This window comes from Barbatula barbatula (assembly GCF_947034865.1).
Source record: "Barbatula barbatula genome assembly, chromosome: 8".
Classification (NCBI taxonomy): Eukaryota; Metazoa; Chordata; class Actinopteri; order Cypriniformes; family Nemacheilidae; genus Barbatula; species Barbatula barbatula.
The window spans coordinates 24,608,664-24,623,971 of NC_136771.1; positions in this window are offsets into that span (position 1 = coordinate 24,608,664).

Genomic DNA, 15,308 nt, shown 5'->3' on the forward strand with positions numbered 1-15,308 from the left:
AGTTTTGTTTGGCGGTTTGACTCTTTGTTTATTGACTCTCAAGTTTATTCTAATAGGGACAGTTATGGTCATCACGAAAGAACATGATCTGACCATTTACGCTGGTTGGCCCAACTAAAACCAACACTACTATAATTGTGGCACAAAAGCAAACAAATATAAAACAAACATTAACATAAACTGTTGATACTCAGGGATGGGAATCTATTTCAAGTGCAACATACTTGACCCTTAACATGCACACAGGGCCCGTGGGCGGGTTAACACTTAATACTTGTTTTGTTGAAAGTAATATAATTGAAACTCATCATCAAGGTAGTAACAGTGTTTCCCTGTGTTGAGCTCTTAATTCTTTGATGATGAGCATTCAGTAATCTGTAAATGTTTGCTTTCAAAGTACATCAAATGGTGTGTTGCCTCTGAAATTAAAAAGTTAACGTAAGATAATATATATGTAATTTGACAACTGTTAACTGATTCTAAAATAAGATGCTACTGAAAGCCGCGGAAACATTCTGAATCACAGAGATCTCAAGAAAAGTATGTAAAAGCTGACAAGTCAATGCCATTGTGAGGGTGTTCACCAATCTCACCAATGGTGAAGTTGAGAATCAAACAAATAAAGTATCATCCTGCAATGCAAACTAATTTGTGATTCCCAGCATGCATTGCAGCACGAAGCAGCCTTTTTTAGTTTTTTCACCATTATTGAGATTCAGATCACAAGCCCAACGCTCTAAGCACCAGGCCACAATTATGATCACCATTTTATTTTCTCTTTTCTTGCTCCGCTTGACTTCTGCTGAATTAGAAAATGTTTGGTGACTTTATAAAATCAAACGGTGGATGTGGTTGCGGTTACCACAGTGACTTTAGCGACTGCTCAGGCACCTGCTTTCAAGCTGCATCCGCTCTTGCATTTCCTGTCTGCCTACTTGCATTTAATAATTAAATGAGACCATGATCATAAATGATGACTTAAATAGAGCATAATGTGAATAGCTCTTTTTTTCTGTTTTAATCAAATCTAAGTTACTAAATTGATCTGTTGTGGGGTGAAACATTTAATAATAAATGTGTAATGTAAAAAATATATATACATAAGAATGTATTTTTTTATATAATGTTAATACTAGACATAAGAATAATTCAAAAAGCGAAATAGTTAATAATGTTATTAATGCACATTAATGGACAGTAGTGCACGCTCATTGTCTGCTGCCGCTCAATGACACCAGCTGTGAAATTTTGCCTCCAGCTATTCTATCCTCTGAGAGATCTTGCTGTGAGTAACAATATAAATATACTGAGGTGTGTGGCTAAGATATTCTTTCTTAATTAATATAATAAGCTTTTTCAAATGATTTTTTTGGAACTCCTAATAATTAAAGGTGTAATGAACTGGCCTTATTTATTGGGGCCGGCTCAAAAAACTTTGAATGCCGCATTGAGGACTTATTGGACTGAAAACCGCCATTCGTAACAACCAAGGATGCTGCTTAACTATTGATGGATGTTCCATAAAAACCTCAAACTTCAGCAAAGAATCTTGGCATTTAGGATAGTACTCTGTCATTTGAGAACCAGGTCGCCAACACCTGTAAAATTACGTTTTCCATCTTCAAAATATATCTAAACTACATCATATGCTGTCACCATCAGATGCAGAGAAGCTTATACATGCCTTTATGACATCAAGACTAGATTACTGTAATGCACTATTAGGTGGTTGCCCTGCAGGCCTATTACAAAAACTCCAACTGGTCCAAAATGTATGAGCATATTAGCCCGGTTCTGTCAACCTTGCACTGGTTACCTATAAAGCATCGCATAAACTTTAAAATTTTGCTTATTACCTATAAAGCCTTGCATGGTTTAGCTCCTCACTACTTGAGAGAACTTCTCACGTATTACAGTCCATCACGTGCACTACGCTCTCAGGCGTCAGGTCAGTTGGTAATACCTAGAATTTCAAAATCAAGTGCAGGCGGCAGATCCTTTTCCTATCTAGCGCCTAAACTTTGGAACAGTCTTCCCTGCACTGTCCGGGAGGCGGACACACTCTGTCAGTTTAAATCTAGACTTAAGACGCATCTTTTTAATCTTGCATACACTACACTATCATAATATATATATTCCAGAAACCTGGGGGTGGTAAATGATGATCGGCTTAACCTCACAAGTCATGTTGCCAGCACCACCCGGTCCTGTAGATTCATCCTCTACAACATTAGGAAAATTAGACCTTTTCTATCGGAGCACTCTACTGTTGTGGAATTTTCTTATTCCTTAATCAAGGTGAGTAAATTTTGACAAACGCAATATACAGAGACATCAGGTTGCAAAGTAGTTTTATTGACATTCAGTCTGCATCAAAAGACATATGCAGAGTGAAGGTGCTTCCTGTTCATTTACAGGGGCTTTTATATGATCCAAGCCATGACACCCCTTCTTCTCCCCTCCCTTGAGCAAGAACGTATCTTTGGCAACACAAATGTGTCGCCATCCCTTATCTTTACCAGAACCTCTTGGTCTTTGCTCAAGGGCAAAGGAGCTGAGTGGTCTGCCACGTAGCAAAACATTTCTCAAGAATTTAAGAACAACAAGATAGACAGTCTTGAATCAATTTTTACAGAGATTAGCATGAAGAAACCCACGTCATGAAAATTTCCATCACACTACGCATGTCCTAGTCCAGGCTCTTGTCCTGTCCAAACTGGATTATTGCAATGCGCTTCTGGCTGGACTTCCTGCTTGCACAACCAAACCTCTCCAGATGATCCAGAATGCAGCATCAATGAACCAAAGAGAGCGCATGTAACTCCGCTCTTCATCAGGTTACACTGGCTCCCTGTTGCCGCCCGCAATAAGTTCAAAGCTATGCTCCTGGCCTACAAGACCAACACCGGATCTGCACCATCGTATCTCCACTCGCTAATGCAGATCTATGTTCCTGCCAGATCACTGCGGTCTGCAAAGGAACAACGACTAGTGGTACCATCCCAAAAAGGAAAAAATTCACTCTCCCGTACCTTCTCTGGATCTGTTCCACATTGGTGGAATGATCTACCAGCTGCTACAAGATAAGCAGACTCGGTTGCCATCTTTAAAAAACGCCTAAAAAAGCATCTCTTCCGTCAACACGTCGCTGATTGATTTTAACCTAATTCTTTTCTGTCTTCTTATAAAAAAAGAACAAAAAATGTTTACTAACCTCACTATTCTTAGCTTTGTATACTGTACTAGGCTTTAATGGACTGGATTTGTTGCACTTATGTATTTTGTTGCCTATGTTGTTATAATTGCTTCCAATGTTTCCTCATCTGTAAGCCGCTTTGGATAAAAGCATCTGCTAAATGACTAAATGTAAATGTAAATGATTCCGAAAGATCTAGGCTGCACTAGTTAGATCAACCGGAACCAGGAACACTTCCAATAACAACTGATGCATTTGTTGCATCAAAGAGTGCAGAACAGTCCTCTACTCTCAGCCAGTCTTGTCTCATTGTTCCAAGGTTACTAGAGCAGGCAGGATTCAGTCCATGCCCAGACCTGACAAAAGCTGTGATAATAGAGCTGGACAAAGGTGTCTGATATTTGATCAATGTTTTGACTTGCATAACCTTTTATGTTTTGCTTATAGTCAATGTTTTCTTGTACAGCTGCTTTGTAACAATGAAAATTGTAAAAAGTGTTATATTAATAAAGCTGACTTGACTTGACTTAACGTTGTCATAGGATATTCAACTACGCAAACAAGAAAGGCACATTAGACAGATTTATTAATTCACTTTATTCCCAAGAGTTTACAGCTAATGGTAGAATTATTTCATTAGACTCAAGAGAAAAATCCCAAATATTGATGTCTTTACATAATTTATGCAGAACATAATCCTTAATGTTGAATTTTTTCCTGGAAAATCATTCTGGAGAGGTTTTGGATCGTTTTACTGCCAATACTCCAATTACTCCTATTACACCTAATACTCCTATTCCACAAATTACAGGAATACACCAAGAACTGAAATACTTTTTCAGGGCTTGTTGATACATCTCATAAGCTTTTATTTGTATTCATTCAGCATTTGCAGAAAGCGTTACAAATGTTTAAAAATACTTTCTCATTGACCTTTATCTAAATAATAATAATAATAAACAAATATTGGTTTTATGAGGTCTAATTTTCAACTACAGTATTATTGAGAAGGTTTTATTTTATTTTCAAACAATGAGTACATATTAAGAAACATTTTATTACTAATATTTGCTTACTTTACTTACTATTTATGTTAATCACAATTCACGTTATATTAAAATAAATATGTATTTTGCTTTAAAAAAAGGTAATTTTCTGATATTTGTATTTATTTATTTATTTTGAATAGTAGGAACGCACTTTAAAATCTTCCAAATCCTGGTCATATGACCACTTTAATGTTCCTTAATGGTAATTATAAAACTTTTGAAACATATAGATGACTCGAAGCTTCAAACTCTCTACCTAAAGCAAGTTAACAAAAATAAGATGGAATGTGACGCATACATTTCTGCTTAGTGTCTATGAGTGTATGTTACACACATGTATAAAGTGACACTGAAATAGTGTTGCAGAACTACTACAGTTTAATTATGCTGGCACCATGATCTTTTACGTTTTGAAAGGTTTTCAGCACCTTTTTTAAGAGTAAATTAAATGTTTAATTAGTGTAGCACAATTACAAAAAACTTACATAATTAACTAACAGTTCTTTTGACGTTCTGAAAGATTTCATTTGAATCAAGTTGTTAAAGCGATAGTTTACAAAACAATAAAAATTCTCCCCCGCATGCCGTTCCATAACTGTAAAATTCCCATAAGTTTGATCATGGATCATTTCATCAAGGTTTTAACAAATTCAGATTCTGACCTCTGACTTTTGATATTAAAGCTATTTAGATATGTGTTCTGAAGATGAGTGGAGGTCTTACAGTTATGAAAAGTGGGGAAGTAATTCATAACAATTTTCATTCTTGGGTGAACTAATTATTTAATAATATATAGACAGGTTATTTAACAGTTTTAATAATACTGCATCAATACTGTTTCAATTACTGTCCCAATACTTTACAGAACATTGCATAATAGAACAACATTTAGAAACTATTATTTTAATATGCTGATCAAAAGTATTTTTTAGAAAATAATTTCTGGTTAGTTAACCACTTTTTGTTGGAATGTCCAGAAAGAGATTCAGTACCTGCAATTCTAGCAGGGGCGTTTCCTCCGAGGAGGCAAGGGAGGCAGTGTCTCCCCTCCCCCTCGAAAATAATCGAATGAGAATATTATTAACAGTTCAGAAATAAAATAGGACAGCGGATATAACGTATTAAGCGAAATATGAGATAAATCAGCGTGTACAACAGTGTAAAATAGCGCCCCCGCTCGAATGAAATCCAAAGGGAGACAGCGTTTCTCTTGCCTTCTCTAAGCTCATTGACTTTACATATACCCGCTAAAGCGTGCCGTGAGTTTGAGTGGGGGTAATTGAAAAGAATGGAGAAAAGTCACGTGACAGGAGGCAATGCCTCCAACGGGCTATGATTGGATTAACTCATCAGCGACATCCCGCCTTCCTGCTCGTCTTCGTCATTCATTTTAAACTGCGGGCGCTAAATTAGATTGAACGTTAATTAAATTGTTTTATTAGTTGTATTAATCGGAGTTTAGGATTCGTTTCGCAGATGGCGGAGGCAGAGGAGTTATCGATTGTTGACAGAATATTACGTGGTTCAGATTTGTTCAAAAACGTTTGCTTGTGATCAGGCTTGCTCAGGATAAGAGCAAGTTTAAAGTAAGTCACATCTATTTGATTTGATCTCTTAAATGCTTTGAGTATTTCTGGGACTGCTAATAATTAAATTGATGGTATTGGTAATGATCAGGGCCAGACGGAATGCGCGTCCGCGGACCGCGGGTACCCGTGGATATTTCCGCGGAAGAGTAAGCATCAAGTACTCTGCTGTTTAGTGTTTCAATCTGATGATTTTATGGCGTGATCGATTCCAAAGACACCCACAGTCTACTTCTCCAGCGAATCTAATAGATCGTAATCGTTTCTAAAATAGGCTAAAGAACAAACGAATTTTACCTCACGCAAAGCAAAAGTAAAAACCACTAATGAAGCAGCCTGTCTATATAAATGTCCACACGATATGGTTGTCGTGTTCGTATTGCATCACATGTTTTTGTTGATAAAAGCAAGCTTAGCCTACACATAAAACTTGGGTTTAAGAAGCGCTGCGTAATCAGACGCAGCAAACTCACACACAATAATGCAATGAGCGAACAAGTTTATTAAAGCGCTTATGTTTTTTTTCCACATAAATTCATTTCTTCTTCATCTCATGTGCTGAGACAGTAACACTGAAAGATCCATTAAAGTAGTCAAAAACACGACTGAGATCGTCATAGTTTAAAGATGTGAACAGCATTTACGTGTATGATCATCATTATAAAACATGTCAAATGTATATTATAAATAAACAAGCTTGTCTATATTCTATTATGGTGTTTATAAAACATGTTCATAACGTTTTTATTTAGGTTTAATTGCAATTTTGACAGCTGATTTGTAAATGCTTTTATTTTTATAAAGTTTAAAGGCCCATTCTCTCAAATCTTTTAACAAATTTATTTTAAAACCTTTTTTCAACTTATAACATATTTCAAACGATATAAAAACTATTGGGCAGATTAAGAAAAAAATTCTGCGCAGAATTAACAAAAAAAGTCTGCAGATTCCGTCTGGCCCTGGTAATGATGTAATTCTTATATAGGAAATATAGTACCAGAGGAAGATGAAAGTGGTGTTGATGTACCTTTTCCCAAAGCAGGGAAAATATAAAACTACAAAAATCAGAAGTACATACTGTAATGAACTTGTAGTAATTAAAGGGAATTTTTCACACATAAACACTGAAATGACTGACAAACGCACTTGTTAGTACAGAGATGAACAAAAATTATATGGGTAGAAATCTGCCTCCTCATTTTTTAAGTCCACCGCACACCACTGAATTCTAGCCATGTCTGTTCAAAGTCTCAAATGTTGTTTCCTCTTCTCTCTGTCTGCAGCGATCTCTATTTTGGATGAATCAGAAAGACTGAGTGAGAGTTCGGATGTTCACTCCCCACTTTTTACAAATGCTGTACACTTTGTTAAGATTTCATTAATAATTCTGTAACAATTTCAATTCTGTTGACACTGTGAGAAAACGTATGTTTTTTTTATCTGCAAATAATGATAATTTATTGCCATTGTAATAATACAAAGAAATTTGTTTGGTAGCTCACAGACACCAGCAGAAGAAGGAACAAACGAATATTAAAATCAGATAAGTAAAAGATTACAATAACCGTGTGTACCAAATATACATTTACATTTATCAGATGCTTTTATCCAAAGCGACTTACAAGTAGTTATACACAGTGGCACATTACTGCAGAGCAATCAGGGGTAAGGTGCCTTGCTCAAGGGCCCTTCAGTCATGACCTGCTGGCACTGAGAGTCCACCTTTAACCTTCTGATCACCAAACATTGTCCAGAAGTTCTCAATATAGAGATTCAGTTCTAGTTGTAAAGTTAATGTCAAGTGTATTAACTCCAAATTAGGGAAGAGGAACACTTGAGTTTGTTGCAATCTTCACTTTTCACCAGCTAGTGAGAGAAGGAGTTGTATTGAAGGTTTGGGCAAGAAACTTTTTTTGGTATGCAAATTGTTAAAATGTGTTTTTATTTTGATCTGCATTTCTGTTTACATAAATTGCTATAATTTTAGATGTTTTTACAATGTGAATATGAAATAAAATATATCATACAATATGAAAATATAAATGTTTTATTTTAAACTCTATCCTTCTATCATCCCATTTAATCCTTGCACATTTTCTTTACATTAACATTGTCAGTGTTACAGTATGTTCATGTGGGTACTTCCACACATTTACAAGCCCTCAAACGCTGCATCCTGGCGACAAACTTTATCAAACAATTATAAATGTTTTCTTTGAAGTGTAATGTTTTTCAAATACATTTAAATTTATACACCATTAAATATCAATGCTTCTGGTCTGTTTTTGTTAGTACTTTTTATGGGTAATCCTACCATTAAACACAATTAAATCACATTAGTTATAAATCATGAATCAGTGTTGATAGCATTGAATAAACATCATCTGCAATTAATGTAAAAAATGCATAAATAAATCAATTGTAATTGAATGAGTAAAGGTATGTCCTAATTACAACTTTTCAATGTCTTTGTCAAGGTTCGAAGGACCTTTAAAAGCCAAGAATTAAAGTCTTTTAACATTTCTTACATTTTAAGAAAACTGCAATCAATACTGTTTCACTTGCTGTCCCAATACTTTACATTTCAACACACCACCATAATTGTGATCAATGTTTTCCCAATAGATGTATTGACACACTTAAGTATCAACAATTATAACACAAACCTTCACAATGATTGAAGCTCAATAAAAGAAAGCTTAATGCACGCTGGGTAACATCATAGTACAAATGTTTATTTTTAGAGTGATTTTTGATGCTATTACGCAAACATTTGAAAGTGAGTTACAAAGTGCAAGTTTTTGAAAAACACAGCATTCTCATTTCCATGTTAACCCCGAAGTATGCAAGAATGAGAAAAAAACATTGTGCGCATGTGTAGGCCTATTAGTTTTAGCATGTGTTTCAAACGGCGCTTTTTGATCAGACCCGGGAGGACGAGAAGATGGTGGTACAATTTTGTCAATGTCAATTGACGAGCTTCAATGGAAGGAAACCCTTCCAAATGTTTGTTTGTTTGTATATGTGCGCACGCTTCTCTTCACTATGAATGATGTAGCGATCTGTATTGTATGGACTCTTTAGCGACGGAGGGGTTCTCACTATTTTGATGTGAGCTCAGAGGTTTAGATGATGTGACTGTGATCTAAACCTCTGAGCTCACAGCTATTTCTTTACATTGAGCTGCGGTATAAGTTTGGTTGTTTATTGCGCTACTGCTGTTTTGCCGCTATGTATGTGTGCGGTTTGTATGCTTGATAACTGTTACTTTAGTCATGCTGATAAAACCTTGTTTGCAGTCTGACATTAATGTTGTCGGCTCGATATCCGTGACTATATTCCAGCAAATGTTTGAAAATGGAGCATTTGTGGAGGAATCTGTATGTGGAAAATCTGAGGAAATAAACCACAACGACTTAATTTATTGTGTTTTGTAGGCTTTGTCTCTATTTTGCAGCAATTAATGTATTTACAGGAATACAAAAGTGAAACGTTTAAAGGATCTAAGTTTCACTTTGTGTCATTACCCCCAACCACTGCCACCCCCCCCCCCCCCCCCCAAAAAATGTGTTTTGTAGACTTTTTCTCTATTAACCAGCAATAAATGTATTTACAGTGTTACGAACCCCTGTTTTTAAGACGCTCGTTGTGAAAAAGGGCTCAGCAACATAAAAAGGAAACGCAAGGCAAAGGGCAATTTAATATAACCTCACATCTCTCACGCTTCTCTCTCCACAGGAACACTCACTCTCCAATCACACTGACTTCAACATACCTAACAGACCAAAAAAATAGAACTAAATCACAACACAGACATAAAGAACTTGGCTTGTCTCGACCCGCGGTCTAGGCATCATGACGCTCACGGAGTTCACCGCAGACGCCCTCTCTTCCTCCGTTGCACCCATGGGCGCCGTATAGGGGGGAAAGTTAGGACAATTCCAAGGGCCCCTGACTGACAGGGGCCCCGACAAAAAGGGAAAAAACTAATTAATTTTTTTATTATATTATACACTATATAAATCATCATCATTTAGTATATTTCAAATAATAATAAATTAATGATATATTTTATTTGACTTATTTTGGCAATAAAAGTTAAATATCCCCAATTGACCAAAAAGTAAACAACAATATTGACCGAGCACCCCCTTGTGTCTGCATGAAATGGTTCGGTCCTGCCTCAGCGCGCTCATCAGTGACGGTGTTTATTTGCAGAAAGTCGCGTCGCGTCAGAAGTACGGACCACTATGTTGCGCAGTAAATCTGGTTTTCAAAAAAGAAAACGAAAGACAACTGAGAGAGGAGAGACAAAAGAAAGGGTGCCAATATGTAACCCAGTTTTTCACCAAGAAAGGTGTGTAGCATTCAGTCTGAGTGGTATTAACCTGTTGTCCATATTGGAATAAACTAGCTAGCTGCACGCTAGTCTTAGCCAGAATTTCATTAACATTTAATCAGTGCAGAGAAACGCTTAGCAAGATATTCATATGAAATAATTGTCCATGCCCATCATAACAGACTTTACAACAGATGAGTCAGCAGCACCCCAGTCTCCCCATAACTGCACCCAGTGAAGAAGATGAGCAACATTGTGTTAATGACTTAACCATAACAAAAAAGAAAGTGGAATATTTATTAACGACAGAAATCAAACACAAATTATTTTCTCACATAATGACCATTATGACATAAAAAAGAACCTCTTGTCTGTATTAGATGCATTTAGAAACAATCAACCTGCATGCAAGTTACAGACAATATTAAAATAATCCAGTTTGATGTGTTCATTTAGACTGAATTTTGGCCGTTAAATGACATCTATAGATACAGACCTTATTACTCCCACCATGAAGGGCAGTGTATTTGAGAAGCTTGCACACACACACAAATCTATAATATCTAATGTATGTAATCAAGTGATGATAATACAGAACTAGGTCATGTGGGTCAATGTTCTGTAGTGTTAGTGTCATTTATTGGTATATATTTCCATTGTTCTTATTTGTACCATGTTAACTTACCTTTTAATTTGATGTCACTAGTACTGTTAGTTTTGTTATGACCATATTCCAAACCTAAAAAACCTATTGATTTAGTGATCACTTGATCTGTTTTGTAGCACTATAATAACCCTGATGTGGAAATTCCATTTTACACATCAAATTTATTTTGTTGTTGGCATATATGTGCAGTTAAGTTTAAAAAATCATCTGTTTTCATTGTTTTGAGATGATGATGATGTTAATTTATTTTGATTAAAAGTAAATATATATTTAGTTTTTTTCTTTTTTTAAATCTGTCAATATTTTTACAATAAAAATACATTAAGAATGGACATTTTTATGGTGGCTTTTAATCTTGCATCAAATAGTGAACTGCATACTGTATTTAGACTTGCATTTACAGATCACAAGCAGTAAATATTTTGCTAGTACTAGTATTGCACTACAAGAAGCAAGACAGTTGCAAGCCTTTGATTAGAGTTATTTAAAGCTTTTGATTGGACAGTTAGGTCCTAGAGATGTGGTGCCAACAGCTGCAACGAGGGGCCCAATTTTATTTTTTGTCATGGGGCCCAAAATTCCTGGCGGTGCCCCTGGCTACAGGAAAGCTGTGAAATGTTATCACACTAAGACGGGAACTGCACGTACACCACACATACTTTTGAAGACATGTCGAAGTTATCACACAAATTCACGGACACTTGGTTGCTCATTATTACACTAAACCACGTGCCAGAGTAAAACTGTGATAAATGATGTATTGTCCGATAAGCCCAGGAAATCTGTCCGGAAAAAGTGTAGTTTGAAAGGGCACATGATATGTGTTTTTCTTTTTAAATCCTAGGAGATGCTCGCCACGATTAAAATCGAATAATGTAAGTCAGAAACATAACTATGGCAAGCACAAAATGGATGGGCCAACTGGGCCTGATTGAGCTATAATACTGACAAATGAGAAGGGGACGGCCTAATACAAAAATATCATGTGAAACACTGTGAAAAACAACCTGAGATTTCTGTATAAAGTCTGGAGTCAGATATGTATTGTTAGATCACTTCAGATGACCTCTGGAACCCCGTCTGCAAGATTTCTTTCTGCGTTGGAAGACCGAATTACCAGAACAGTAACTTCTTAGTACAAAACTCATGCATTGCAGTTGATCTGTTTATCTGAATCAGTTTGATGATTGTCACCTTTATTTAAGTTTGTATGTTGAGTGTTGATATCTTAAGTGTGTCAGTATATAATTATACTTCTTTACTGGTAATGCTTATTTGGTTATGAAACATAATGTATCTCAAGAGTAATCTCACATTCAACAAAAAAGCTCTTTTGTTACAAAAGCACAAACACTGATCACAATAATAGTGGTTTGATGAAATTATTTTTTTAACATTTGTTACAACTACCCGTTTTGAGTAGTGTAACATGAATGGGCAGGCCACACAAAAGGTTAAATTCATTGGAAAAATGTATTTAGTTAAAAGTAAAGATCTTTAGCTCAAAAAAAGAACAACGCTAATTCATAAAGTTGTGCTGGTATAAAGGAGAAGTTGTTTATCAATTTATCATTTAAAATTATTTAATTGCATGCCTGGGAAATCACAGTTACATTGCCAGAATAAATAACATAATTGGTTGTCATTTGTTGGCAGGCAACATTGTACAATTGTACTACAAGAAACTACATGAGTTTGGTCTCCTGTAAATGTTATGAGAATGTCCTATAGTAAAGGTCAATATCCTATCAATCGAAATGTTGGACTTTCATCAAATCACTATATTGTGTTCAGTGTTTCATTTAGTTGAGCTCTTGAGTCTTGAGCGCTTAATGTAGGAACTGAGACATCTAATATATTGAAATGCCTACATGAAGAAAATAAGTGTTTTTGAGGGAACTCATAAATTAGTATTCTGTCATCATTTACTCACCATCAGGGTGCTTAAAATCTATACATTTTCATTTGCTCTTTTGAGCTCTAAGTGAGAAATTTAGGAACACAAATGGTTTTGGGGCCCCATTGATTACAACTATTTTATTCCTACTACGGGGCAATCACTGATTTCACAGAATAGAAAATTGCTTACATTCTTCGAACTTCCCATCACTCTGCTGCTAGCCTGCTTTGACTCTTGACCCGCCCATGGGGTCCTATGATGAGCTGTTAGCTGCCTAAATTGTGCCTGTAGTAGCGGTAACCATAGTGATCAAATACCATCGTCTATGACTTTGATGAGTTGGTGAACTGAAATAAATGGACAGTTCCAAAACCTGTTGACTTTTCCCAGATGTGGCAGATTAGTTTTGTTATCAAGTCACAAGTAAGACTCAAGTCTTCCAGTCATCTCAAGTCCCAAGTCAAGAGAAGTTAGTCCAAGTCAAGTTTCAAAAATCACCATTATTGTGATCAGTGTTCTTTTCAGTGGTGTTTTATATGGTTATTAAAAGAGTTTCTGGAAGATCATATTGTACACTAAAACTGACTTGTGCATAAAAGCATGTTTCTTGCTTTTTGTTGTAAATGTTCCAACTTGAGCATTTAGATAATTGTGACCGAATTGAGTACTCTCACTGTTGATTATGCAGATGAAATTAACAAAAACTTTTTTCAACTCACCTAGACAATCCAACACTCATCAAACAATCCTCAACAGTTGTGACAATCATCAAACTTATTCAAACAGACAGATCAACTGCAATGCATGGAGTCATGAATGAGTTTTGTACTATGATTGTTACCCAGCATGCATTGTGGTATGACAGTTTCATTTGTTGATTGCCACCATTGTTGATATTTATACATTGATTCTCCATTTTGATGAGTGGTTAACCTGTTTAATAGACTATACATTGATTACGACATTCAATAATATGTTAAAAGTGCAAAGTGCTCAAATAGTCACAAATATGTTAACTGGCATTTTCAAAATATATTGATAGACACAAATGCATAGCTCAGATTTGAAATGCAACCACAAATAGGCATTAATAACCTCTCAAATTTGTTAATATTTTGGAATAGACTTCCGTGCACTGTAGGGAGGCAGACACACTCAGTCAATTTAAATATAGACTAAAGACGCACCTTTTTAATTTTGCATACACTACACTACCATAAAATACATCTTCTGGTGGTTTAGGCTGCACTAGTTAGATCAACCAGAACCAGGAACACTTCCAATAACAATTTATGTATTTGTCGCATCAAAGAGTGCAGAACAGTACTGTACTAGAGCGGGCAGAACGCAGTTCTTGCCCAGACCTGATGGCCTATAGAATAGGAAGCGATGACCTGACAAGAGCTAAGATGATAGAGCTGCAAAATTCACTACAAAATTCCAAATGCTATTAGATTATTAATGATAATCTAAAATCTATAATTTACCTTATTAGTAGATTTATTTACTTTTATTTAGCCTTGTTGTGTAAGCACTGTTGAGCTTGTGCAGAGGCTACACCTTTTGCCAGAGGGGGAACTGGAGTCCCCTGGTGGGCCGGGTTCTCATGAGGTTTTGTTTCTCTATTGGAGTTTTGGGTTCCTCGCCACCATTGTGCATATTGTGTGTGCGGAGCGTTTGTATGTGGGTATGTCTGTCATCTGTGTTTTCACCTTTTTTTTGTTTTTACAGGTTTAATTTTATTTGTTTTGCTTATAGTCAATATGTCTCATGTACAGCTGTTTTTTAACAATGAAAATTGTAAAAAGCACTATATAAATAAAGTTGAGTTGAATATCTGCCCATGTATTTTGTAAGTGCCAGTTTACACACTTGTTCAACTTCAGTTTTTTTATTTCACAAGTTTTCACATTGGGGCTGTGAGTGTATATTTTAGTGTACAGGTACAAATACTTAATTTACAATCTACAACTCTCGAGTTTTGTTACTGCCTTCGTAGTTGAATTTCGTACACTGATTCTTCATGTCTTCATGTCATTTATTATATTACATTGTGGTTTCCCAATTATTCAAGTTTATATAGATGTTGAGAAGTTACTAACCAAATCACACATAGAGAGTAATGACTGATAACTGATCCTCACAGATTTAAATTTTCAATGTCTCAACAAACTTTTTTCAGTACTCTCTTAAAGCAGTTAATAGAATTTCACCCAAGTCAAAAGCCCAACTAAAGCAAACACTGATCACAATAATGGTGCTTTGTTGAAACATCTTTTCAACATTTATTGTTGGTGCTTAAGTGATATTGATTAATGCAATCAACATTGACAAATCAAAAGTTTAAAATTGATTTAATGATAGCTTGCTGTTAGAGTTACTAGTAATCGTGAATATGTTGAATTGTTTGATTAGGGTAAGAGCAAAAATCTGCAGGATATTAGCACCGCAGGAAAAAGTTTAGGGATATTACAATGTAATACTATGCCACATACTGAAAGACCATTAATTACATCATGTCCTTTAAAAGACACGAACCATTCAGATAAACGCAATACATTCTGGGTACCG